Raw genomic sequence first — 25,951 nt, forward strand, 5'->3', positions numbered from 1 at the left:
GGACCTCTGAGACTATCACAGTACAGGTGCATTTATACGGAGACTTGATTACACACAGGTGGATTGTATTTATCATCATTAGTCATTTAGGTCAACATTGGATCATTCAGAGATCCTCACTGAACTTCTGGAGAGAGTTTGCTGCACTGAAAGTAAAGGGGCTGAATAATTTTGCACGCCCAATTTTTCAGTTTTTGATTTGTTAAAAAAGTTTGAAATATCCAATAAATGTCGTTCCACTTCATGATTGTGTCCCACTTGTTGTTGATTCTTCACAAAAAAATACAGTTTTATATCTTTATGTTTGAAGCCTGAAATGTGGCAAAAGGTCGCAAAGTTCAAGGGGGGCGAATACTTTCGCAAGGCACTGTATATACAGTGTGTGCAAATGAGGTAAGATAAGGGAGGTAAAGGCAATAAATAGGCCATAATGGCAAAATAATTACAATATAGCAATTAAACACTGGAGTGATGGATGTGCAGAAGATGAATGTGTAAGTAGAGATACTGGGGTGCAAAGGAGCAGAATAAATAAAATAAATAACAGTATGAGTAGAGTGTTGGAGGCTATTTTGTAAATGACATCGCCGAAGTCAAGGATCAGTAGGTATGGGACAGATTGGTAGGTATGGGACAGAGAAAATGAAAGCTACCCATGTTAGATAACCTCATCAAGACCATAGAACTGAACAGGCTCTCTTTGTCGATACGTTAAGGGATCCTCTCAGCTAGCCTCCACACTAACCTACTGTATTATACTGTCAGCCAGTGGAGTGTAGTCCTGCATGTTGCAGCCTATATTCTTCTCTGAGCTCCCATTGGGAGGAGCACTCCACAGCCTGCGACAGAAGCTGTGAGACTACCACCTAAATTATAGGTTGAGATCATTCTGTAAGAAGGAAAGATGGGTGCAACATATACATTGTTCTGTTACGTCAGTGTTGGAGTAATACTCAGGCAGTAGACTGCTGTGTATAGAGGAGAACACACAGCCATGCTATACCGCGCCATCCTCTCCACTCCCAGGGAGGCAGAATACAGTGTGACAGCAACATACAGGGGTGGAGTGGGGGAGGTGCTGGGGTCAGGGGCTGCATTAATTACTCTGCCCATAGCTACTCTGCTATTACGGATGTGTTTATGAAGGTGATGCCTTTGAATCAATGTTCTGTCTTTGTGTGTGTGTGTGTGTGTGTGTGTGTGTGTGTGTGTGTGTGTGTGTGTGTGTGTGTGTGTGTGTGTGTGTGTGTGTGTGTGTGTGTGTGTGTGTGTGCGTGCGTGCGTGCGTGCGTGCGTGCGTGCGTGCGTGCGTGCGTGTGTGCGCGTGCGCGCGTGCGTGCGTGCATGTGCGTGTGTGCGTGAGTGTCACATGTAATGTATCAGTGATTGTGTCTGCCTGCATGTGTGTCTCATGTGGAGATGCTGCTGTAGAAAGGCAGACAGGCCTGATAGATATAAACATGACTGATACTACATTGCCAGCTGTCTCTAATACCCCCCTCTCCTCTCCCGTCCTTTCCTCTCCTTTCCTCTCCTGTCTTCTCCTGTAATCTCCTGTCTTCTCCTATCCTGTCTTCTCCTGTCCTCTCCTGTCTTCTCCTATCCTTTCCTATCCTTTCCTTTCCTCTTCTGTCCTGCCCTCTCCTGTCCTCTCCTGTCTTCTCCTGTCCTTTCCTGTCCTCTCCGAACTCAACCCCATAGCCCCAAGGGAAGATCCAAGTGCAGACACAAAATCAGCATAATGAGATTATGCATAAAATACCTGGCTGCCGAAAGCCATTAATAAAAAGGTGAGACATGTATGAATGGTTCAGCCTCAAGTGCAGACACAAAACATTCAGTGAGCAGCAGTAACATCAGCAGTGCATAACAAGTACCTGGCTGCCGAAAGCCATTAATAAAAAGGTGAGACATGTATGAATGGTTCAGCCTCATTGGCTGCAGCGGTAAACAATATTCAGTGAGCAGCAGTAACATCAGCAGTAACAACAGCAGTACCAGCAGTAACAACAGCAGTAACAACAGCAGTAACAACAGCAGTAACAGCAGCAGTAACATCAGCAGTAACAACAGCAGTAACATCAGCAGTAACAACAGCAGTAACAGCAGCAGTAACAGCAGTAAAAACAGCAGGAACAACAGCAGTAACAACAGCAGTAACAGCAGCAGTAACAACAGCAGTAACAACAGCAGTAACAACAGCAGTAACATCAGCAGTAACATCAGCAGTACCAGCAGTAATTACAGCAGTACCAGCAGCAGTAATTACAGCAGTAACAACAGCAGTAATAACAGCAGTAATAACAGCAGTAACAGCAGTAACAACAGCAGTAAAAACAGCAGTACCAGCAGCAGTAATTACAGCAGTAACAACAGCAGTAATAGCAGTAACAACAGCAGTAACAACAGCAGTAACAACAGCAATAACAACAGCAGTAACATCAGCAGTAACAGCAGTAACAACAGCAGTAATTACAGCAGTAACAACAGCAGTAACAGCAGTAACAGCAGCAGTAACAACAGCAGTAACAGCAGTAACATCAGCAGTAACAACAGCAGTACCAGCAGCAGTAATTACAGCAGTAACAGCAGTAACAGCAGTAACAATAGCAGTAACACCAGCATTAACAACAACAGTACCAGCAGCAGTAATTACAGCAGTAACAACAGCAGTAACAACAGCAGTAATAGCAGTAACAACAGCAGTAACAGCAGTAACAACAGCAGTAACAGCAGTAACAACAGCAGCAACAGCAGTAACAATAGCAGTAACTGCAGTAACAACAGCAGTAACACCAGCAGTAACAACAGCAGTAACAACAGCAGTAACAACAGCAGTAACAATAGCAGTAACAAATCAAATCAAATCAAATTGTATTTGTCACATACACATGGTTAGCAGATGTTAGTGCGAGTGTAGCGAAATGCTTGTGCTTCTAGTTCCGACAATGCAGTAATAACCAACAAGTAATCTAGCTAACAATTCCAAAACTACTACCTTATAGACACAAGTGTAAGGGGATAAAGAATATGTACATAAAGATATATGATTGAGTGATGGTACAGAGCGGCATAGGCAAGATACAGTAGATGGTATTAAGTGCAGTATATACATATGAGATGAGTATGTTCACAAAGTGGCATAGTTAAAGTGGCTAGTGATACATGTATTACATAAGGATGCTGTAGATGATATAGAGTACAGTATATACGTATACATATGAGATGAATAATGTAGGGTATGTAAACATTATATTAGGTAGCATTGTTTAAAGTGGCTAGTGATATATTTTACATCATTTCCCATCAATTCCCATTATTAAAGTGGCTGGAGTTGAGTCAGTGTGTTGGCAGCAGCCACTCAATGTTAGTGGTGGCTGTTTAACAGTCTGATGGCCTTGAGATAGAAGCTGTTTTTCAGTCCCTCGGTCCCAGCTTTGATGCACCTGTACTGACCTCGCCTTCTGGATGATAGCGGGGTGAACAGGCAGTGGCTCGGGTGGTTGTTGTCCTTGATGATCTTTATGGCCTTCCTGTGGCATCGGGTGGTGTAGGTGTCCTGGAGGGCAGGTAGTTTGCCCCCGGTGATGCGTTGTGCAGACCTCACTACCCTCTGGAGAGCCTTACGGTTGTGGGCGGAGCAGTTGCCGTACCAGGTGGTGATACAGCCCGACAGGATGCTCTCGATTGTGCATCTGTAGAAGTTTGTGAGTGCTTTTGGTGACAAGCCGAATTTCTTCAGCCTCCTGAGGTTGAAGAGGCGCTGCTGCGCCTTCTTCACGATGCTGTCTGTGTGGGTGGACCAATTCAGTTTGTCTGTGATGTGTACGCCGAGGAACTTAAAACTTACTACCCTCTCCACTACTGTTCCATCGATGTGGATAGGGGGGTGTTCCCTCTGCTGTTTCCTGAAGTCCACAATCATCTCCTTAGTTTTGTTGACGTTGAGTGTGAGGTTATTTTTCCTGACACCACACTCCGAGGGCCCTCACCTCCTCCCTGTAGGCCGTCTCGTCGTTGTTGGTAATCAAGCCTACCACTGTTGTGTCGTCCGCAAACTTGATGATTGAGTTGGAGGCGTGCGTGGCCACGCAGTCGTGGATGAACAGGGAGTACAGGAGAGGGCTCAGAACGCACCCTTGTGGGGCCCCAGTGTTGAGGATCAGCGGGGTGGAGATGTTGTTGCCTACCCTCACCACCTGGGGGCGGCCCGTCAGGAAGTCCAGTACCTAGTTGCACAGGGCGGGGTCGAGACCCAGGGTCTCGAGCTTGATGACGAGCTTGGAGGGCACTATGGTGTTAAATGCCGAGCTGTAGTCGATGAACAGCATTCTCACATAGGTATTCCTCTTGTCCAGATGGGTTAGGGCAGTGTGCAGTGTGGTTGAGATTGCATCGTCTGTGGACCTATTTGGGCGGTAAGCAAATTGGAGTGGGTCTAGGGTGTCAGGTAGGGTGGAGGTGATATGGTCCTTGACTAGTCTCTCAAAGCACTTCATGATAACACAAGTGAGTGTTTAGCTCAGTTAACCTCACACTCAACGTCAAGAAAACAAAGGAGATGATCGTGGATTTCAGGAAACAGCAGAGGGAGCACCCCCCTATCCACATCAATGGCACAGCAGTGGAGAAGGTGGAAAGTTTTAACTTCCTCAGCGTATACATCACGGACAAACTGAAATGTTCCACCCACACAGACAGTGTGGTGAAGAGGCTGAAAAAATTTGTCTTTTCACTGAATACCCTCACTAACCTTTACACGTGCACAATCGAGAGCATCCTGTCGGGATGTATCACGGCCTGGTATGGCAACTGCTCTGCCCACAACCGCAAGGCTCTCCGGAGGGTAGTGATGTTTGCACAACGCATCACTGGGGGCAAACTACCTGCCCTCCAAGACACCTACACCACCTGATGTCACAGGAAGGTCAAAAAGACAACAACCACCTGAGCCTGTTCAACCCCCGATATCTTCCAGAAGGCGAGGTCAGTACAGGTGCATCAAAGCTGGGACCAAGAGACTGAAAAACAGCTTCTATCTCAAGGCCATCAGACTGTTAAACAGCCATCACTAACATTGAGTGGCTGTTGCCAACATACTGACTCAAATCTCTAGCCACTTTAATAATTAAAAATCAGATGTAATAAATGTATCACTAGTCACTTTAAATAATGCCACTTTATATAATGTTTACATATCAAATCAAATGTATTTATATAGCCCTTCTTATATCAGCTGATATCTCAAAGTGCTTCACGCATCACGCCGACAGAAACAATCATCTCTCTGGTAAGAAGAAAGGGTCTGAATACTTATGTAAATGTGATGTTTCAGTTTATTACATTTTTTATAAATTAGCAATATTTTCAAAACCTGTTTTTGCTTTGTCATTATGGGGTATTGTGTGTACAATGTTGAGGATTATTCTTTTTTTAATCAGTTTTAGAATAAGGCTGTAACATAACAAAATGTGGAAAAGTCAAGGGGTCTCAGTGAGCTAATTCATTTTGGAAGCCTAGACGTAAAGCCTATTTTTGCTTGATCCAAAAATGTGGTCGGTGGCTCCATATGTGTGACACAATTGCGGAGCCTCTGGAGGCATGCAGAGGCCAAATCGAGCTCCATACTGCATCACCATACTCCTCTAAAATGTTGTAACAATGTGGAGGGCTATGTATAGCTCTAATCGATCAGTTGAAAGAACAGACCACTTTCAGTTGACAAATATTTTTTTTAGTTTGGGACAGCTCTACAGCAGACAAACGCAAGCAGCAAGCACAATGCCCGATGGAGCATAATCTAAGACACCACAACATCCTCTTACAGTTTTAGGCTTGGCTGGTTGAGTACAATTTATTATGTTTGCTTTCCAGCTGTTTATTAAAAGGCCAGTCGAGACTGGTGGTGGTGAGGCTATCAGGCCAGAGAAGTAGTGGAGAGAGGTGCAAAATAATCCCTACTTCCCTCCCGCTCTCCGTCCCTCGCCCCATCCCTCCCTGTTGTCTGCGTGTAACTGGTGGTGGCAGCTCTGAGTGAATGAATAATGTAGCACAAAGGGATCTGGCCACGCTGGCGTCACTCTGGGAACAATTGCTGTGGTTAATATTCATTGCATGGAGATTTGCAGGGTAAAGGGAGAGCCCCTATGAATCACTTTACACTCTGCTTCCGCACAGCAAAATTCCTCTAGCTCTGTAATCTGAATGTAAAGGTGGCAGATGCCATGCCACTGGTGGCAAGACTGCCCTGGTTTTACTGTTGCCCAGTCTGGGAGAGGATGGATGCAGACTGAGGGGAGAGTTTCTCTCTCTGTGAAATAGGGCAGGTGTATTGTGTGAAGAGTGCTACGCTATGCTCTACTCGCTCCTGTACCCTTTCCACACATTGCCTCAGGCTAGTTATGATCCCTGAATCTGCTGAAAACCCTACTGCATTCAAAAAGCAAAACAACTTGTTTTGAGCCGACATCAAAAAAGTTGTGTATTTCACCCAGTGGAACAAGGTTGAAGACATATATCAGTGCAGTCAGAATGAAAGTCGATGGTCTTTACAAGCAGCCACATGCTGGCCATACTTTTCCTTAGCTCTAGAACCCTGCTGAATCCTTAGCTCTGGAACTTTCTGGCAGAGTTTGGCTACAGTGCCCAGGTCTTTTCTCCTCTAACCCGGCCAGTCATTCATACCCAGTGCGTCGGGCTGTGAAGTATGCATGGCGGTGATATAAATGTTAACTCATGAGTTATGGCTCACCGTTCTGGGCAAGCGTGGCCAAATGTATATTTTGTACCATCAGCATTCTACACTATGTACTGTAGGTCTGTGTGTCACAGAATCCAATGACAGGCCCTGTTAAATAAAGCAGATTTGGATGCTATTTGCTGACAGAGTGAGTGAGTGAGTGAGTGAGTGAGTGAGTGAGTGAGTGAGTGAGTGAGTGAGTGAGTGAGTGAGTGAGTGAGTGAGTGAGAGAGTGAGAGAGAGAGAGAGAGAGAGAGAGAGAGAGAGAGAGAGACCCGGGTGAGAGAACAGCTGGGTGTTGGGCTGCCTCATGCCAGGAAACAACATGGATATGCCAGGTGCTGACACCAAATCCATGTACAGTTTCACTGTAGTTTGGACTAAAATGCATCAGTTTGAATGCTATGTCAGAGTATGGGTTAAGAACACTGATATGGCAGTGAAGTCAAAATTCTATTTGACCATAATCCTTAAAATAATTACATAAATTATTACTGGGTGGTTCGAGCACTGAATGCTGATTGGCTGCCAGACGTAAATTTGTTCAATCATAGCCATGGTATAAAATACATAATCAACTCTGGGCTCTATGCATTCTCTGGATAATAATGCAACTCTGTGAAACGTCACACCTTCCTCGTCTTCAATATTTTCCAGAGAAGAGTATCCTTTACTTAACCAATCCACATTTTTTCTAGTGCCCTCTTTTTTTCCTTTCAACAGTGGCCTGTAGTGGCTTGTTCGACATGACATCTAAAAAAACATGTTTGTCCAGAATGCCTGATGTCATGATGGGTGTCAGCGTATTTGGACTGGACGAGTTGAAATTTCAAGGAAACTTGGTTTATCCAACTTGTTACATGCATATGGACTTGGAACAGTGTCCCAGACTGGGGTAATTGCAGCCACACCGAGCTGTCTTTTCCAATGAGAGCACTGGGAGCCTCTGTTAATAATGTTAGAATACTACCCTGCGGCACAATCCGAGCTCTAATTGAATGATTTTTACATTTCGCTATTGCGGCCAGCAAGCTTATTACTGCTTGCCTTCTGCCCAGACCATCCCGACCATCCTAGTGCTGCCAATGTAAAATAAAATGGGTGAGGGGTTATAGTCCATCTCGTTAACTGAGGCATGGGCATCTTATTAGCATAATAGGCTAAACATGCTGCCCGTTGTGCTGATTAGATCTGGAATGTAGGACAGAACATCAGACAATGGTTTTCTGTTTCCAGAGTGGGGGAGGTGCTGGATGTGTAAGTAGGGGTGACTTGGGCACAAGGTAACATGAGCACAATGCATAACTAAATAACTCAAATGAGAAACCACTTAGAAAACTGTTATTCAATGTGCTTGTCCTTGATTAGCAAATTAAATCATTTTTAGTTTTATTTACACCATTTTTTTTTTCATGCCGAATTCTAAATATTCTTGCTGACTCTTTTTTTATTATTGATCTGTGGAACATTCCCCATGTATTTAATCATATATCATTTTTATCAGCAGTAAGTGGTCTTTTGACTTGTATAGCTGATAATAATTATGGTATTTAATTATGGTATTTTCTTGCAAGACTCATATTAGACTCAGACTTGAAATGGGGGTACATTGTAACATTTGTTCAAACTAAACCCTGACCTAAAGCTATATTTATATGGTATTTAGACACATTCACATAATGATATAAAATCAGTTCTTTACATGAAGTTTGCCAGTACCATAAAAAAATGAAAAAAGTCATGTTCATACTTTTTAATGGTAAAAGTATCTTATTATAAGTATATACATTTTGGTTACTAGATTTTAGGTCAGTATGACATGCCTAAAAGATAAAATGAAAATATTATATTTTGCCCATATAGTGTGTTTTATCCAAATATCAGTTTTAAATCAGAGCACTTTTCAATTATTAGCCCTCATTTTTACCATTGAAGACCGTGTTAACCCCGTGGCCTGTTATTCGAACCTCTTCTTGTCCCAGTCTGTAATCCCCACATGTTTTAAGATGACCACAATCATCCCTGTTCCTAAGAATTCCAATGCTTCATGCAACAATGATTACTGCCATGTAGCACTCACTTCTGAAATAATGAAGTGCTTCGAGAGGCTGGTTATAGCACACATTAACTCCACCATCTCAGCCACCCTAGACCCACTCCAATTTGCTTACTGCTCCAACAGATCCATAGATGACGCAATCTCAATTGCTCTCAACACTGCCCTCATCCACCTAGATAAGAGGAATACCTATGTGAGAATGCTGTTCATTGTCTACAGCTCAGTGTTCAACACCATTATCCCCTCCAAGCTCGTACCCTCCCTCTGCAACTGGATCCTGGACTTCCTGATGGGCTGACCCCAGGGTGTGAGGGTAGGCAACATCACCTTCACCACGCTGACCCTTAACACAGGTGCCCCACAGGGGTCTGTGCTTAATTCCCTCCTGTACTCCCTGTTCACCCAAGACTGTGTGGCCACGCATGACTCCAACACAATTATCAAGTTCGCTGACGACACGACAGTGGTAGGTCTGTTCACCAGCGACGATGAGTCAGCCTATAGGGAGGAGGTCAGTGACCTGGCAGTGTGGTTGCTGGAGCAGCAAACTCTCCCTCAACGTCAGCAAGACAAAGAAGATGATCGTGGACTACAGGAATCGGGGGGTGCGCACGGCCCCATCCACATCGACGGGGTGGCAGTGGAGCAGGTAGACAGCTTCAAGTTCCTCAGTGCCATATCACTAAAGACTTAAAATGGTCCAAACACATACGTCCAGTCATGAAGAAAGCACGACAGTGCCTCTTCCCCCTCAGGAGGTTGAAATAGTTTGGCATGGGCCCTCAAATCCTGAAAAGGTTCTTCTTCTGTACCATTGAGAGCATATTGACTGGCTGCATCACTGCTTGGTATGGAAATACCACCGCCCTCGATCACATGGCGCTACAGGGATTTGTGCGGACAGCCCAGTATATCACTGGGGCCGAGCTCCCTGCCATCCAGGACGTCTATAAACGGCGGTGTGAAAAGACCCCAACCACCCAGGCCATAGACTCTTTTCTCTGCTGCTGCACGGTAAGAGGTACCGGTGCATCAAGTCTGACACCAACAGACTCTGGAACAGCTTCTATCCCTAAGCAAAACTAGTGATAAATAGCTCACAAAATAGCTACACGGATCGAGTTTATCTTGCATCTTTTTGACCTTATATTTCAACATTTTGCACACTCACAGGGCGCAACACACTCACACACACGGTTACTCCAACACACACACAAACGCTCACTCCCCAGGTGGTGAGGGTAGGCAACAACATCTCCTCCCCGCTGATCCTCAACACTGGGGCCCCACAAGGGTGCGTTCTGAGCCCCCCTCCTGTACTCCCTGTTCACCCACGACTGCGTGGCCATGCACGCCTCCAACTCAATCATCAAGTTTGCGGACGACACAACAGTGGTAGGCTTGATTACCAACAACGACGAGACGGCCTACAGGGAGGAGGTGAGGGCCCTCGGAGTGTGGTGTCAGGAAAATAACCTCACACTCAACGTCAACAAAACTAAGGAGATGATTGTGGACTTCAGGAAACAGCAGAGGGAACACCCCCATCCACATCGATGGAACAGTAGTGGAGAGGGTAGCAAGTTTTAAGTTCCTCGGCATACACATCACAGACAAACTGAATTGGTCTACTCACACAGACAGCATCGTGAGGAAGGCGCAGCAGCGCCTCTTCAACCTCAGGAGGCTGAAGAAATTCGGCTTGTCACCAAAAGCACTCACAAACTTCTACAGATGCACATTCGAGAGCATCCTGGCGGGCTGTATCACCGCCTGGTATGGCAACTGCACCGCCCTCAACCGTAAGGCTCTCCAGAGGGTAGTGAGGTCTGCACAACGCATCACCGGGGGCAAACTACCTGCCCTCCAGGACACCTACACCACCCGATGCTACAGGAAGGCCATAAAGATCATCAAGGACATCAACCACCCGAGCCACTGCCTGTTCACCCCGCTGTCATCCAGAAGGCGAGGTCAGTACAGGTGCATCAAAGCTGGGACCGAGAGACTGAAAAACAGCTTCTATCTCAAGGCCATCAGACTGTTAAACAGCCACCACTAACATTGAGTGGCTACTGCCAACACACTGTCAATGACACTGACTCTACTCCAGCCACTTTAATCATGGGAATTGATGGGAAATTATGTAAATATATCACTAGCCACTTTAAACAATGCTACCTTATATAATGTTACTTACCCTACATTGTTCATCTCATATGCATACGTTGATACTGTACTCTATATCATCGACTGCATCCTTATGTAATACATGTATCACTAGCCACTTTAACTATGCCACTTGGTTTACATACTTATCTCATATGTATATACTGTACTCGATATCATCTACTGTATCTTGCCTATGCTGCTCTGTACCATCACTCATTCATATCCTTATGTACATATTCTTTATCCCCTTACACTGTGTATAAGACAGTCGTTTTTTTTTTGGAATTGTTAGTTAGATTACTTGCTCGTTATTACTGCATTGTCGGAACTAGAAGCACAAGCATTTCGCTACACTCGCATTAACATCTGCTAACCATGTGTATGTGACAAATAAAATTTGATTTGATTTGATTTGATTCCTTAATTTTCTCACTCATACATAATATGCACATTCATTTATACTGACTTAACACACTCACACACCCACTCACATGCAAGCTGCTGCTACTTTGTTTATCTTATATCCTGTTGCCTATAGTCACCTTACCCTATACACATCTAGCATCCCTGTAAATATGGTATTGGAACTGACTTTATAAAATGGCTTGTCTCTGTCACCGGCAAAAACGTCGCCTATGGGCACAAACCCACCGTCGTTGACTGACATGACTGGCAAAAAGTGCTCTTCACTGACGAGTAACGGTTTTGTCTCACCAGGGGTGATGGTTAGATTTGCGTTTATCGTCGAATGGAATGAACGTTACACCGAGGCCTGTACTCTGGAGCAGGATCGATTTGGACGTGTAGGGTCCGTCATGGTCTAGGGCGGTGTGTCACGGCATCATCGGACTGAGCTTGTTGTCATTGCAGGCAATCTCAACTCTGTCCTTCACAGGGAAGACATACTCCCACATGTGGTACCCTTCCTGCAGGCTCATCCTGACATGACCTTCCAGCATGACAATGCCACCAGCCATACTGCTAGTTCTGTGTGTGATTTCCTGCAAGACGGGAATGTCAGTGTTAGTGTTCTGCCATGACCAGCGAGGAGCACAGAGCTCAATCCCATTAAGCACGTCTGGGACCTTTTGCATCGGATGGTGAGGGCTAGGAACACCTTCCTAATATTGAGATTCACGCCCTTTTGTCCTCAGAACAGCCTCAATTTGTGTACAAAATGTTAGGAACATCTGCTCTTTCCATGACATAGACTGACCAAGTGAATCCAGTTGAAAGCTAGGATCCCTTATTGATGTTACTTATTAAATCCGTTACAATCCATGTAGATGAAGGGGAGGTAAGTAAGTATGCTTACTTACTTACTTTATTGTGTATATCAAAACTTATGGGGGGGTGGGCATTTTATTTCTGCCACTTTCGGTTGAATTGTAAAAGACTGGTATGGCCCAGAAATGTTGTTGCAGTGTGTAATGGTAGCTAAGATATATATGTTGTTTAGATAAAAGTCTACCTCAAATAATATTCAAAAAATAAAATGTTTGTGCCCTGGTCTCCACTACACGTCCACTGTGTTAGTACAAAGTGACTGTTAGTACAGTGTTAATACACTGGCACCTGTGTCTGATAAGGGAGCAAACACAGAAACTGCATCATAGCACAAGGAGTTGCAAGGGTAGAGTACCTGTCAAAAATGAGAAAATACAGCCCACTCTCCAGAAATAGCCTATGAGTTTGACTTAAGTCTGTTTTTCTAAGCCAGTGCCCTTTTTGTTTCTCTGGACACACTTGTTATTTCTTGTTAGAGGTGGTGAAGGGTTCCCCTGAGTCGCCAGGGAAACAGTGCTGCCTGACGGTCCAGGGTTCAGAAAACAAGCCTTGCGTTCTTTCTCTTAGTGTATTTGTGTACTGTCTGTACACTCACTATTTGAGCAGGAAGGAGCATGATTATGGGGATTATCATTGGTTCCTCATGTCAGTGACTGACTGATAGGTTAGGCCATCAGATTCCCTGCACTTTCACACTGCCTGCATGGCTCTGTAGTCTACTGCATACAATATGCATGGCTTAAATCTCCAACACTTCCACAATGCTGCTACAGCTACACATGTACAGGGACTCAGGACAAAGATGGCAATCTTCCCTCATGTTAGGATCTTTATCAGCATTAAAAAAATGAAATCTTCATGATTATAATGTCTCTGTTTGTGCTCCTGCTGCAAGTACCTCTGCATTTCTACTGAAGGGTGTAATCAGGCATGGAGAGTGAGAGACATAAATATTATTTACCTTATTCGTAGACTTCAGTGACGGACTGCTATTCCTACCACATGCTACGGAAGGACTCCCATTCATTATCAAAGTCCTGCTTTTGTCCCTGCTTGTTGTGCCTCTTTCTGCTTCTCTGTGTGCCTTGTCATAGACAGAGGCAGCATTCAAAGCATCCCTTTATTTTATCCCGCTGTGGCAGCTGACACCGGTATTCAAGCCTTGGATGATGGATGGAGAAAAGAGGGAAACTAAAAGACAGAGAAGAAGAATTTCTCCGGCTTAATTATCTTTCCTTCTCTCCTCCGTGCAGGCTCACACACAAACACATGCGAACGAGGGGGGATGTCAGAGAGAAAAAGGCAATGTGTTTTGCTCCGTGGTAGTCCTTCTCCTCCTCTCTATATCTGTCCCTCCCTCCCTCTCTCTGTCTATCTCTGTCTCTGTTACCGCGACTCGGCAGTTGTCACAGAGACAGGCTGTGCTGTGCTGTCGTAACGGGGGAGATGGCTCTTCGCGTGGAGAGACATCTGTGAATGTCTTTATGTGGGACAAAAGTAGCCTCTTAGGCAAGGCAGAGACCCCCTTCCCCTTATAGAAATGGTCTCGCTAATGGCATGTACCATTAAGGCTCAGAGCAGGGTGGGATGCAGCAGAGAGAGAGAGGGATCAGGGAATAGAGAGATGCAGGCAGATATATTCTATTTTAACTTTATTTAACTAGGCAAGTCAGTAAAGAACAAATTATTATTTCACAATGACTGCCTACCCCATTCAAACCCTCCCATAACCCGGACGATGCTGGGCCAATTGTGCGCCGCCCTATGTGTCTCCTGATCATGGCCGGTTGTGACACAGCCCGGGATTGAACCAGGGTCTGTAGCACTGAGATGCAGTGCATTAGACTGCTGCGCCACTCAGGAGCCATCAAAGAAAGGAAACATGGTGAGCTGAGCGTAGTCCTCATGTATTCCCACCTCACTCCTTTCTGGAACCATTCTCCTCTTCCTCTCATTTCCTTTTTACCTTTTTACATGCCAGGATCCTTGTTATGCACACTGTTTCTCTGTGAGTGATCCAGCCAATTAACCATACTGTATGTAATTCCCCCTAACACTACTGAAGGCTGTTTTATCACACAGCTCCCAACCCCCCTTTCACCATGGTACAAGTGTGACCTCACTTTCCCCCATCCCCAATATATCCGTGGAACATTTTTGGAAATGTGTGGCAGAACATATGTATTATTTCTGGAAGAACTTTAAACTTGTTGCAAATAAAGGATACATATACGCATGACTGACTGCACAATCAAACGTGTGTGCACAAAGACACAAACACACACACACACATGGGCGCCAGCACACACCTACCAAGTTCTACCACAGTGACAACATCATTTCCAGTCACATCGTAATTTCCTGTCACGAACGTCTGTCATGAACTCAGAAGTTTCAGAATATATTGAAGACTGAAGTTTACATACACCTTAGCCAACTACATTTAAACTCCATTTTTCATATTTCCTGATATTTAATCCAAGTAAAAAATTCCCTGTCTTAGGTCCGTTAGGATCACCACTTTATTTTAAAAATGTGAAATGTCAGAATGCAGAATAATAGAAGAGAATGATTTATTTCAACTTTATTTATTTCATCATATTCCCAGTGGGTCAGAAGTGTACATACACTCAATTAGTATTTGGTAGCATTGCCTTTAAATTTATTAACTTGGGTCAAACGTTTCAGGTACCATCCCACAATAAGTTGGGTGAATTTTGGCCCATTCCTCCTGACAGAGCTAGTGTAACTGAGCCAGGTTTGTAGGCCTCCTTGCTCGACCTCGCTTTTTCAGTTCTGCCCACAAATTTTCAATAGGAATGAGGTCAGGGCTTTGTGATGGCCACTCCAATACCTTGACTTTGTTGTCGTTAAGCCATTTTGCCACAACTTCGGAAGTATGCTCGGGGTCATTGTCCATTTGGAAGACCCATTTTCGACCAAGACTGATGTCTTGAGATGTTGCTTCAATATATCCACATAATTTTCCTTCTTCATTATGCCATTTATTTTGTGAAGTTCACCAGTCCCTCCTGCAGCAAAGCACCCCCACAACATGATGCTGCCACCCCCGTGCTTCACGGTTGGGATGGTGTTCTTCGGCTTGCTAGCCTCTCTGTCACGTTCTGACCTTAGTTCTTTTGTTATGTCTTTCATTTTAGTATGGTCAGGGCGTGAGTTGGGCAGGTTGTCTATGTTCCTTTTTCTATGATTTGGGATTTCTGTGTTTGGCCTGGTATGGTTCTCAATCAGAGGCAGCTGTCATTCGTTGTCCCTGATTGAGAACCATACTTAGGTAGCCTGGTTTCACTTTTGAGTTGTGGGTGATTATTTTCCATGTCAGTGTTTGTTCCACACGGAACTGTTTCGGTTTTGTTATTTCACGTTGTCGTTTATTGTTTTGATCAGTGTTCATTATTCTTATTAAACAATATGGACATTTACCACGCTGCACATTGGTCCTCCGATCCTTCCTACTACTCCTCTTCGTCAATCGTTACACACACCCTTTTTCCTCCAAACGTAACGATGGTCATTATGGCCAAACAGTTCTAATCTTTGTCCCCATGTGCAGTTGCAACCCGTAGTCTGGCTTTTTATGGTGGTTTTGGAGCAGTGGCTTCTTCCTTGCTGAGCGGCCTGACAGGTTATGTCGATATAGGACTTTTAGATACTTTTGTACCTGTTCCTCCAGCATCTTCACAAGATCCTTTGTTGTTGTTCTGGGATTGATTTGCACTTTTCGCACCAAAGTACGTTAATCTCTAGTAGACAGAACGCATCTCCTTTCTGAGCAGTATGACAGCTGCGTTGTCCCATGGTGTTTATACTTGCGTACTATTGTTTGTACAGATGAACATCGTACCTTCAGGCGTTTGGAAATTGCTTCCAAGGATGAGCCAGACTTTTTGAGGTCTACATAATTTTTTCTGAGGTCTGTGCTGATTTCTTTTCATTTCCCCATGATGTCAAGCAAAGAGGCACTGAGTTTGAAAGTAGGCCTTGTAATACATCCATAGGTATACCTCAAATTGACTCAAATGATGTCAATTAGCCTATCAGAAGCTTCTAAAACCATTACATAATTTTCTGGAATTTTTCAATCTGTTTAAAGGCACAGTCAACTTAGTGACCCACTGGAATTGTGATATAGTGAATCATAAGTGAAATAATCTGTCTGTAAACAATTGTTGGAAAAATTAGTTGTGTCATGCACAAAGTAGATGTCCTAACTGACTTGCCAAAACTGTAGTTTGTTAACAAGAAATTTGTGGAGTTTTAATGACTCCAACCTAAGTGTATGTAAACTTCCAACTTCAACTGTATATATTTGGCATGGCTAACAAATGTTTCTAGGGCTATAGAAGCTGTGTTTATTACGCTCTTGTCCGGGACAATATTGACAATCCGGAGTTCCAATCCACAATTGTTTTCTTGTGGCGGATTACAGGAATGAGGTTGCTATCCTAAGTATACCTTATGGAGGAGCGGGAACTGTGAAGAGACACTATCCTCCAAATTTCAATTCAGCGTGAATTTATGGGGGAAACGCAAATTGGAACTTTCTCGTTCTCAACTCCTGTGGTTGGATGCCGCTCAGCCTTGATGGATGTATCCCCGCCTTGTCAATCTGTCCCTATCCGAGTGGCCTGTGCTACCTGGAACTTGCCAGCCAAGGAAGTCATCTCCATCTGCTTCTCCTCCTCCATCTTGCAGTGGATTAGATATAGAAGAGCAAAAGAGGATTGTTCCAATCAGTGCTGGTATCACATCACAAGTCGTGGAAATCGAAAGCAGTGGCATGCTGCTAAGCGGACTGGAGTATCTGCGAGAGGTTCGGGGCAGATTGACATAAGGAACAGCTTCGCCACACTGGTGCCTGATCTACCTGTGCCTTCATCACTGGGACTGCCTGTGTCTGTGACGGCTGTGCTTACTCCAACTACGCTGATTCCAGCAGTGGCTCCGTCATCAAGTTCTGCTCCTTTCCCTCTCTTTGGATCTGACGGTGCACTACCTACTGTGGGAGGTCTGGACATATCGCCGGGAGCAGCGGGCGTATGCTATCCTGCTTGTCATGGCCTGTGAAAGGTTCAATGAATTGTGTGAGGGGTAAGAATGGGCAGAATTCTCCATCCCCTTCTCCGGCCATTGTATTGGGCAGTTCAATGGTGAGAAGTTTCTCAGTCCCTGGAGGAATAACTTTGTGCTATCCAGGAGCACGAGTACAGGACATCAAACAGCTGCTCAGAACATTTTAAATCTGCATCGGGAAATTGAAGATGGATTTTAAAGAAATTATTGGGTTTCTGCTTGACATCAACAACCCCATAATATCTGGCCCTGCGCCCTCCCTAACTCTTGGCATTGAATGTTTCAGCAGACGTTTAGCCCCCCTTAACTGGCTATTGCAGCTCTGTCGGTGTAACAATTTTGATACCTTCTGGAACAAAGTTTTATAGGAAGATGGAATCCACCCAAATAATTTTGGTTCCTTTCACAGCATTATTAGGCTGCGTTGAGACAATGACTTATCAATGACCCAAGCCCAGCTCAGTTAATCCCTACTATTGTGTCGTTGAGTTGTCATAATGCTTTAGCAAATGTACATTAACCCAGGGGCGTTGGAAGACACAATGTAAGTAACCTAATATTTGTCCCTCTACCCACCCTTAATGCCTCTGCTGATCCTATAGCTATTCTATGTACTAATCATGTGCCTATGAACCAGAGTTGTACTGTTAGCACTGAGGCTGTGTGCCCTAGTAGAAAGTCCATTGTGTGTAGCTCACCCTGCACTAACATATATAACATGACCATATGTACTTATGTTAAGCTTCCCACTAAAGCAATGAAAACAAGCAAGCATCCCGGAAAAGGGCTAAAAATAGCCCATGTTAACATATGTAGCTTAAGAAATAAGGTTCATGAAATCAATAATTTGCTAGTAACAGATGACATTCATATTCTGACAATCTCTGAAACTCACTTAGGTAATACCTTTGTTGTTACAGTGGTAGAAATACATGGTTGTAAAATCATCAACAAAAAAAGACAGAAATGCCAAAGATGAAGGTTTATATTCAGAACCACATTCCTGTAAAGCTTAGAGAGTATCTCATGTTAAATACTGTTGAACTAATATGGCTCCAGGTTCATCTGCCTCACCTAAAGCCCATTCTGGTGGGAAGCTACTTTAGACCACCAAGTACTAACAGTCAGTATCTGGATTTTTTTTAAAGTATTTTAAATTGAACCTTTATTTAAGTAAGCAAGTCAGTTGAGAACAAATTCTTATTTACAATGAAAACCTACACCAGCCAAACCCAGACAATGCTGGGCCAATTGTGCACTGCCCTATGAGACTCCCAATCACTTCCAGTTGTGAAACAGCCTGGATTTGAACCTCTAGCACTGAGAAGCAGTGCCTTAGACCACTATGCCGCTCAGGAGCCCAACGTGAGAAATGCTTGATAATGTGTGCAATATCAACAGAGAAGTATATTTTCTGGGTGGTTTCAATATTGACTGTTCACTCAAGAAAAACCTTCAAAATGTAACTAGTGCTTGCAATATGGAGGAGAAATCTCTCATGGTTCAAAGTGGAGGAGAGATTGACTTCATCACTACAGGGTAGCCTAGTGGTTAGAGTGTTGGACTAGTAACCGAAAGGTTCAAATCCCCGAGCTGACAAGGTACAAATCTGTCGTTCTGCCCCTGAACAGGCAGTTAACCCACTGTTCCTAGGCCGTCATTGAAAATAAGAATTTGTTCTTAACTGACTTGCCTAGTTAAATAAAGGTAAAATTAAAAAAATTAACTTGTTTTTGTAAGAAGTGTTGACATGCTGAATGCACCTAGTTGTCTGTTTAAACTACTTGCAAACAGCTCAGACCCCCATGCATACCCCACAAGACATGTCACCAAAGTTCCATTCACAATCCCAAGTCAACAACAGACTATGGGAGGCGCACAGTACTACATAGAGTCATGCCTACATGAAACTCTATTCCACATCAGGTAACTGATGCAAGCAGTATAATCAGATTTAAAAAACAGATAAAAATACACCTTATGGAACAGCGGGAAGTGTAAAGAGACACACACACAGGCACAGACACAGATACACATGATAAGACAGGCACTCTACACACACGTAGACATGGATTTTGTATTGTAGATACAGTGCATACGGAAATTATTCAGACCCCTTGACTTTTCCAAACTGTGTTACATTACAGCCTTAAATTGATTACAAACATTATTTTCCTCAGCAATCTATACACAATACCCCACAATGACAAAGCGAAAACCTGTTTTTGCTGTGTCATTATGGAGTATTGTGTGTAGATTGTTGAGAGGAAAAAAATATTTAATCAATTATAGATTAAGGCTGTAACATAACAAAATGTGGAAAAATTCAAAGGGGTCTGAATTCTTTCTGAATGCACTGTATGTGATAGTAGAGTAGTGGCCTGAGGGAACACACTTAATGAATTGTGTAAAGTGTTGTGAAATGTAATGTCATGTCAACTTATAAATTGTATATAACTGCCTTAATGTCGTTGGACTCCACGAAGAGTAAGGAAAGGGGAAAGGGGGATACCTAGTCAGTTGTACAACTGAATGCATTCAACTGAAATGTGTCTTCCGCATTTAACCCAACCCCTCTGAATCAGAGAGGTGCGGGGGGCTGCCTTAATCGACATCCACATCTTCGGTGCCTGGGGAACAGTAGCTGCTGCCTTGGCAGGAACTAATGGGCATCCATAATAAACACAACTACAAATACTGTATGCGTATGGGCGCCATTGGAGGGAAAAGGGTTTATAATATACAATATTCTGGATGCACAGTGTATTCTCAGACGCTCATCTCAAACTTGATGACAAGCTGTCAGAATGCTTTAAAATCAGATTTAAAGAGCTAGGCTAATAGCAATAGTTGGCAAGGATCATCCTTATCGCCATTTGGAATAACATCATTTTTCCATGAACCTGTCAAGCAGCTTGTTTACAGAGACTCCCAGAAAGAAGGGAAGTGTGTGTCTGCTTCAGAGATGAGACAGCGTCTGGTGTGAAGATTAAAACACAGCACCACCTCGGCTTGGCCTCCCTCCTCAGAGCAGTGTGAGCATCCTGGCTCTCTGAGGAGCTCAACTAGGTCATCCAGCCCAGGGGAGGATCCTCCTGTCAGGCAAGAGCAGCACACAGTGGCCCCTGCCCAACGTTAGTCTGGGTGTCAGACTAACATGCCAGAACTTGGAGGGGGCAAGACCAGAGAGACAGAGCCTACAGCGACTAGGGGTAACATTTGCCCCAGGTAAAACCCTCCTCTTAGTACCCTTCTGTTCACACAGCTCTACAGAGCCTGGAGAGACGGCACAGTGAAAGGGGAAAGGGATGTTCTGGGATGAAGGATATAATAGAGAATGTGGAAGTTAAGATTACAGTAACTCATCAAGGTGTCCCTGATGCTATTTAACATAAACATACAATCCCAATATTACTGAAAGGAGGTCAAAAGAAAAGGTATTCATCATAGGGATAATATGGTTTGATTATGGTTTGAATTGATTTATTGTTAGTATATGGTTAAAATACTCAAAATATTCATTTTGAAAGGGTCAATGATGGCCTAACATAGAAGATGATCAAAGCTCAATGTTGAAAGAACAATAGGATTTTAAACCTGGATGGAGCAAACATAATCTCACAAAAATGCCATTAATGCAATGGTATTGTAAGCTCCGGAGAGCAGCAGAGAAGACTCTCAGATGAGCTAACAATTGCGTGATACATTTCACTGGGGAGCGTTATGCAGTATTTTGGGCTTGATCTCATCAGAGCTTTGGACTTGAGTCACTCCATCATAAATACAAGGCTGCTTCACATGGTGGGAGAGAACCATTTACTGACAGAGATGCATCTTTCAGGGATCTACTGATGCGACAGGAATGAGAAAATAATACATGACACATAAAGGGCTGTTTTATGCGAGATAATCATTTTCGGTCAACATTTTAAAGCAGTTGTTGTTTGAGCTGTAATATGGGATCCTTTGGAGCAGTTTATTTCCTCTCTTATCCCAACTGAAATAATGGGGCCACATACAGTACCAGTCAAGATGTTGGACACACCAACTCATTCAAATGTTTTTCTTTATTTTTCCTATTTTCTACATTGTAGAATAATAGTGAATACATCAAAACTATGACATAACAATAATGGAATTATGTAGCAAGCAAATAAGTGTTAAACAAATCAAAATATAGTTTATATTTTAGATTCTTCAAAGTAGCCCCCTTGTGCCTTGATGACAGCTTTGCACACTATTGGCATTCTCTCAACCAGCTTCACCAGGAGTGCTTTTCCAAAAGTCTTGAAGGATTTCCCACATATGCTGAGCACCTGTTAGCTGTTTTTCCTTCACTCTGCAGTCCAACTCATCCTAAACAATCTCAAGTGGGTTGAGAACGGGTTATTGTGGAGGCCAGGTCATCTATTGCAGCACTCCATCACTCTCCTTCTTGGCCAAATGGCCCTTACACAGCCTGGAGGTGTGTTGGGTCATTTTTCTGTTGAAAAACAAATGATAGTCCCACTAAGCGCAAACCAGATGGGATGGCGTATCGCTGCAGAATGCTGTGGTAGCCATGCTGGTTAAGTGTGCCTTGAATTCAAATAAATCACTGATAGTGTCACCAGCAAAGCAGCCCCACACCTTCACACCTCCCCCTCCATGCTTCGCAGTGGGAACCACACATGGAGATCATCTGCTCTCCTACTCTGCGTCTCACAAAGACAAGGCAGTTGGAACCAAAAATCACAAATTTGGACTCATTACACCAAAGGACATATATTCACCGGTCTAATGTTCATTGCTTGTGTGTCTTGGCGCAAGCAAGTCTCTTCTTATTATTGCTGTCCTTTAGTAGTAGTTTCTTTGCAACAATTTGACCATGAGGCCTGATTCACGCAGTCTCCTCTGAACAGTTGAGATGTATTCTCTTACTTGAACTCTGTGAAGCATTTATATGGGCTGCAATTTGTGAGGCTGGTAACTCTAATGAACGTATCCTCTGCAGCAGAGGATATTTTGTGTCTTCCTTTCCAATGGTGGTCCTCATGAGAGCCAATGTAGAAAGTTATTGTCATGAATCTTGCCATGGAGGCAGTTCTGCAGAGTGGTCATTAGCTGCCACAAGTCATAAATCAGATTTTAAACCTAACCCTAACATTTACCACACTGCTAAACCTAATGCCTACTCTTAATAAATTAATACCAAAAAGCTGAATTTTGTTTTCATAAATTTTTACCATATTGCCAATTTTGAAATTGCTAAGTTCTGCCTCCAGGGCAAGATTCACGGCAATAAACATCAACCTGCGTCTGACTCTTGACTTATCTACTTGTTTCAATCCCTTTATACAGTCCTCATGGGGGGCTTATCATTGGGACACATATCTTTCAGCACCCATCATTGCCGTGGGTGGTGCCTTTCCAATTTCTGGAGGAGTGTGAGTTCCCACCAGCCATCTGTTGTGTGTTTCTGGGCCTAATGAGAGAGGGACATGAAGACATTGGAGCACCACATGCTATAGGGGTGGTGTTCACATGAGCAGGGAAGGGGCAACAGATGGAGGGGACACTGGTATGGTGTCGCATACTTCCTGAAAGTAGTCCCGAGACCCCGGCATCATTGGCCCATTGATGTTTAATACTCTGACATTTTTTCCTTTAAAGAATAAGCAGGCAGACCTGTCACTTAAACAATGATGAACTACTATAGAAGGCATGCTTTGTAGGCGTCCATTGTAGTATTTTGGTCAGTTTTATTCTTCCTCTACCCTATTATAATAACTCTACCAAACACCTCTACACATAAATGCCTGGTACCTAAAATAACGTTTACAACCGGCTCCCATGCTTTTAAAATAATGGTTCTGTTCTGGATCAATATGGATCACTTTCGTTCCTGGTTCTATTGCTGTTCCTTAAACATTTTGTTATTTTCCGGTTTTCGGTTCTGTTTTCTTAAGCGGTTCCAATCCCTGATTGAAACACAGTTTCATTCACTCTAATGAAATATGCAACTATAATTTTCTTAATTGTGCCAAACAACAACAGCCAAAGTAATTTTTGTTCACTAGTCAAAGAGCTGTTGTCCAATGTGTCAGAGTTCAGACAATCCAGAAATGTTCCACTATTTAACTCAATAATTTGTATTCAAATGTTATGGTAGTGTAAGAGCACAGCCTGGACTCAGGGGTAGATGTACCATAGTAAACATACATTCGGGACACTCCAATTAGTATATGTTTCGTATTAGATTGTGGATGTTCATCATCCATTTTGTATGATATGTTCTGAATTACAATTCGTATGAAATGTTATGAATTGCAATGTTATGAATTGCAATGTTATGAATTTGCAAAATGTTTGATATGTTACGAATTCTAATTTGTTACAAATTCCAATTCCACCTTTGGGTTGCTAGACGTTCGAATAATATGTTACAAATTCCAATTCCACTTTTGGGTTGTAGACATTTGCATTGTATGCCTACTCTTCCACCCCGACCAACCACCCGTTTTTGTTTTTTGTTTTCCTTAAGTAACCTTTTGTCTTATGTAATCATACCAAACGTAACATATTATACTAATATGCTTGTCCTGGATTTACAGAACGTAAATGTTGAGGGTTGTGTCCAGTATGTCATACACCAGCCATTTCATAATTTAAAAGCCATAGAGCTTAGCCCTATAAAGGTTGCAGCGCTAAGAGAAGGGCTACATAGAGCTGTGGTGGTAGTGTAACTTCACATACAGTACTATTCACAGTATTCCAGGGGAAGTCCAAACGATAACTGTTGGTCTGGTCTAGAGAACATGTCTGTAAGCATCACATCATGGATTTGGATGAATGAGTCTATACTGTATGATTGCTACACTTCTGGTAGTGGACGATCCAGCCAACCTACGAAGGAGGAGCTGTGAAAGACTCGAAGACTACGAGATTCCGAGGAAGAGCTCCGGGGCCTGTTTGTCAGATGTTTTCTGCTTTCCTGCCTGGCTACTTTCTTGCATGGTGCATCAATGCTTCCTCCGCTCAAGATACTACCCTCCTGAACTGCCTATCATCTAAAGTTGCGGAAGACCATCGCACAAGAACTGCGAGATCACTACATTTGTTCTGTTAAATGTGTATACATTTTTTTTAAAGCAACTTTGAGATTTTGCTTGTAATGCTATATAAAATACATCTATTGTTATTATTATATACGATGATTATTATACATAAAAAGTATTCATTGGCTGACTGGCCCAATATAACCTCCATAATGGCATTCCTGTGTGCCTGGCTCCCTTGCCTTAGGCATTATCCTTATAAAAAAGTGAATGTTTTTCCAGGTGACCTTCAGAGGTACTACAGGGGACTGATAAGGGGCGAGATATAATAGCCCATTTTGATATAATAAATGAGTGACCTTCTGCAGGGTAGATTAGACAGAAGAGTGTGGAGGGGGGAATGAGAGTTCACCTCATTTAGTAACAATGTTATGAGAAGTCTGGAAATGACAGTTACTATGGACTTCACCTTTGTGACAGCCCCTCCCTGCTCTGTCTACTGGAATTGTTGTGAGTGTTTGCTTTATTTATGGGACAAATTCATTTTGTTATTCCTTTATTCAGTGTGTAGTATCCCATTGTTACAATCTTGAGCCAGGTTGTAACACCTTGAACACAGCTAAGTCATACAGTATTATACAGCTCATAGTCATCGGTTTGTGGCACATTGTGCTTGTGGTAGCTTGACCATTAGGAAGTGGATGGTGTGGTTTAACCACAGTGAAGGAGAATTATATCCCTGAGCAGTTTTCCAGTACTGTTGAAGGGTACTGTGGGATCTGACAAGTGGTTGGTTGTTTCTGCTGTTTTTACTGAACTGTGTTCAGCTCAGCAGTAAACACACGTCCCATGCAGATGATGTCATTTGGGTGTGGGATTGTCCCTTGGCAGTGTCAGGCACTCAGATGTAAGGTACACACATCATGTAGTACAAGCCTTGCTGTACGAGCCAAAGGCACGGCATACCAAAACATGTCATACTGCACACTCCAAATTAAAAAATATCTTTCAAACCTCCCTTCAGTTCAATAACCCTGTAGGGTTAGCTAAATGTGCAGCACGCATCATAGAACTCAAAGCTGTAAATGTGAACCATGATGAGAAATGTGAACCTTTGTGGAACCATGTGTTAAGTACATACATATTATAATTCATATGTAATTGGCTGTTTGAGGTTTGTTCTGTTTGTGTTGTCTGGGGAGAGACGAGCAGACAATCAAATCAGCTGATGTCACAAAGTGCTATACAGAAACCCAGCCTAAAACCCCAACAGTTGGTGCACAATGTCTAATATTAACCTCTCTAGGGTAGGGGGCAGCATTCGGAATGCTGCCCCCTACCCTAGCATTCGGAATGCAGCATTCGGAAAAGCATGCCCAAATTAAACGGCCTGCTACTCGGGCCCAGAAGATATGATATGCATATGGTAGATTTGGATAGAAAACACTCTAAAGTTTCCAAAACTGTTAAAATAGTGTCTGTGAGTATAACATAACTGATTTAGCAGGCGAAAACCTGAGAAGAATCCATTCAGGAAGTAGTTTTTTTTGTTGGTTTTGTAGT

General features: G+C 43.3%; 1 protein-coding gene across 2 annotated transcripts in view; it reads right to left on the bottom strand.

Annotated features, from left to right (window-relative positions):
* The window catches only part of LOC112265621 (galactosylgalactosylxylosylprotein 3-beta-glucuronosyltransferase 1), a 101,112-nt gene extending 87,378 nt beyond the window's left edge, over window positions 1–13,734 (bottom strand). For both annotated transcript variants that reach the window (XM_024443134.1, XM_024443133.1), the window contains exon 1: window positions 13,219–13,734. The gene's annotated coding sequence lies outside the window, so the exon portion shown is untranslated. The remainder of the gene's footprint in view (window positions 1–13,218) is intronic.
* Window positions 13,735–25,951: the final 12,217 nt, after the last annotated feature.

This window comes from Oncorhynchus tshawytscha, linkage group LG13, assembly GCF_018296145.1.
Source record: "Oncorhynchus tshawytscha isolate Ot180627B linkage group LG13, Otsh_v2.0, whole genome shotgun sequence".
NCBI classification, from domain to species: domain Eukaryota; kingdom Metazoa; phylum Chordata; class Actinopteri; order Salmoniformes; family Salmonidae; genus Oncorhynchus; species Oncorhynchus tshawytscha.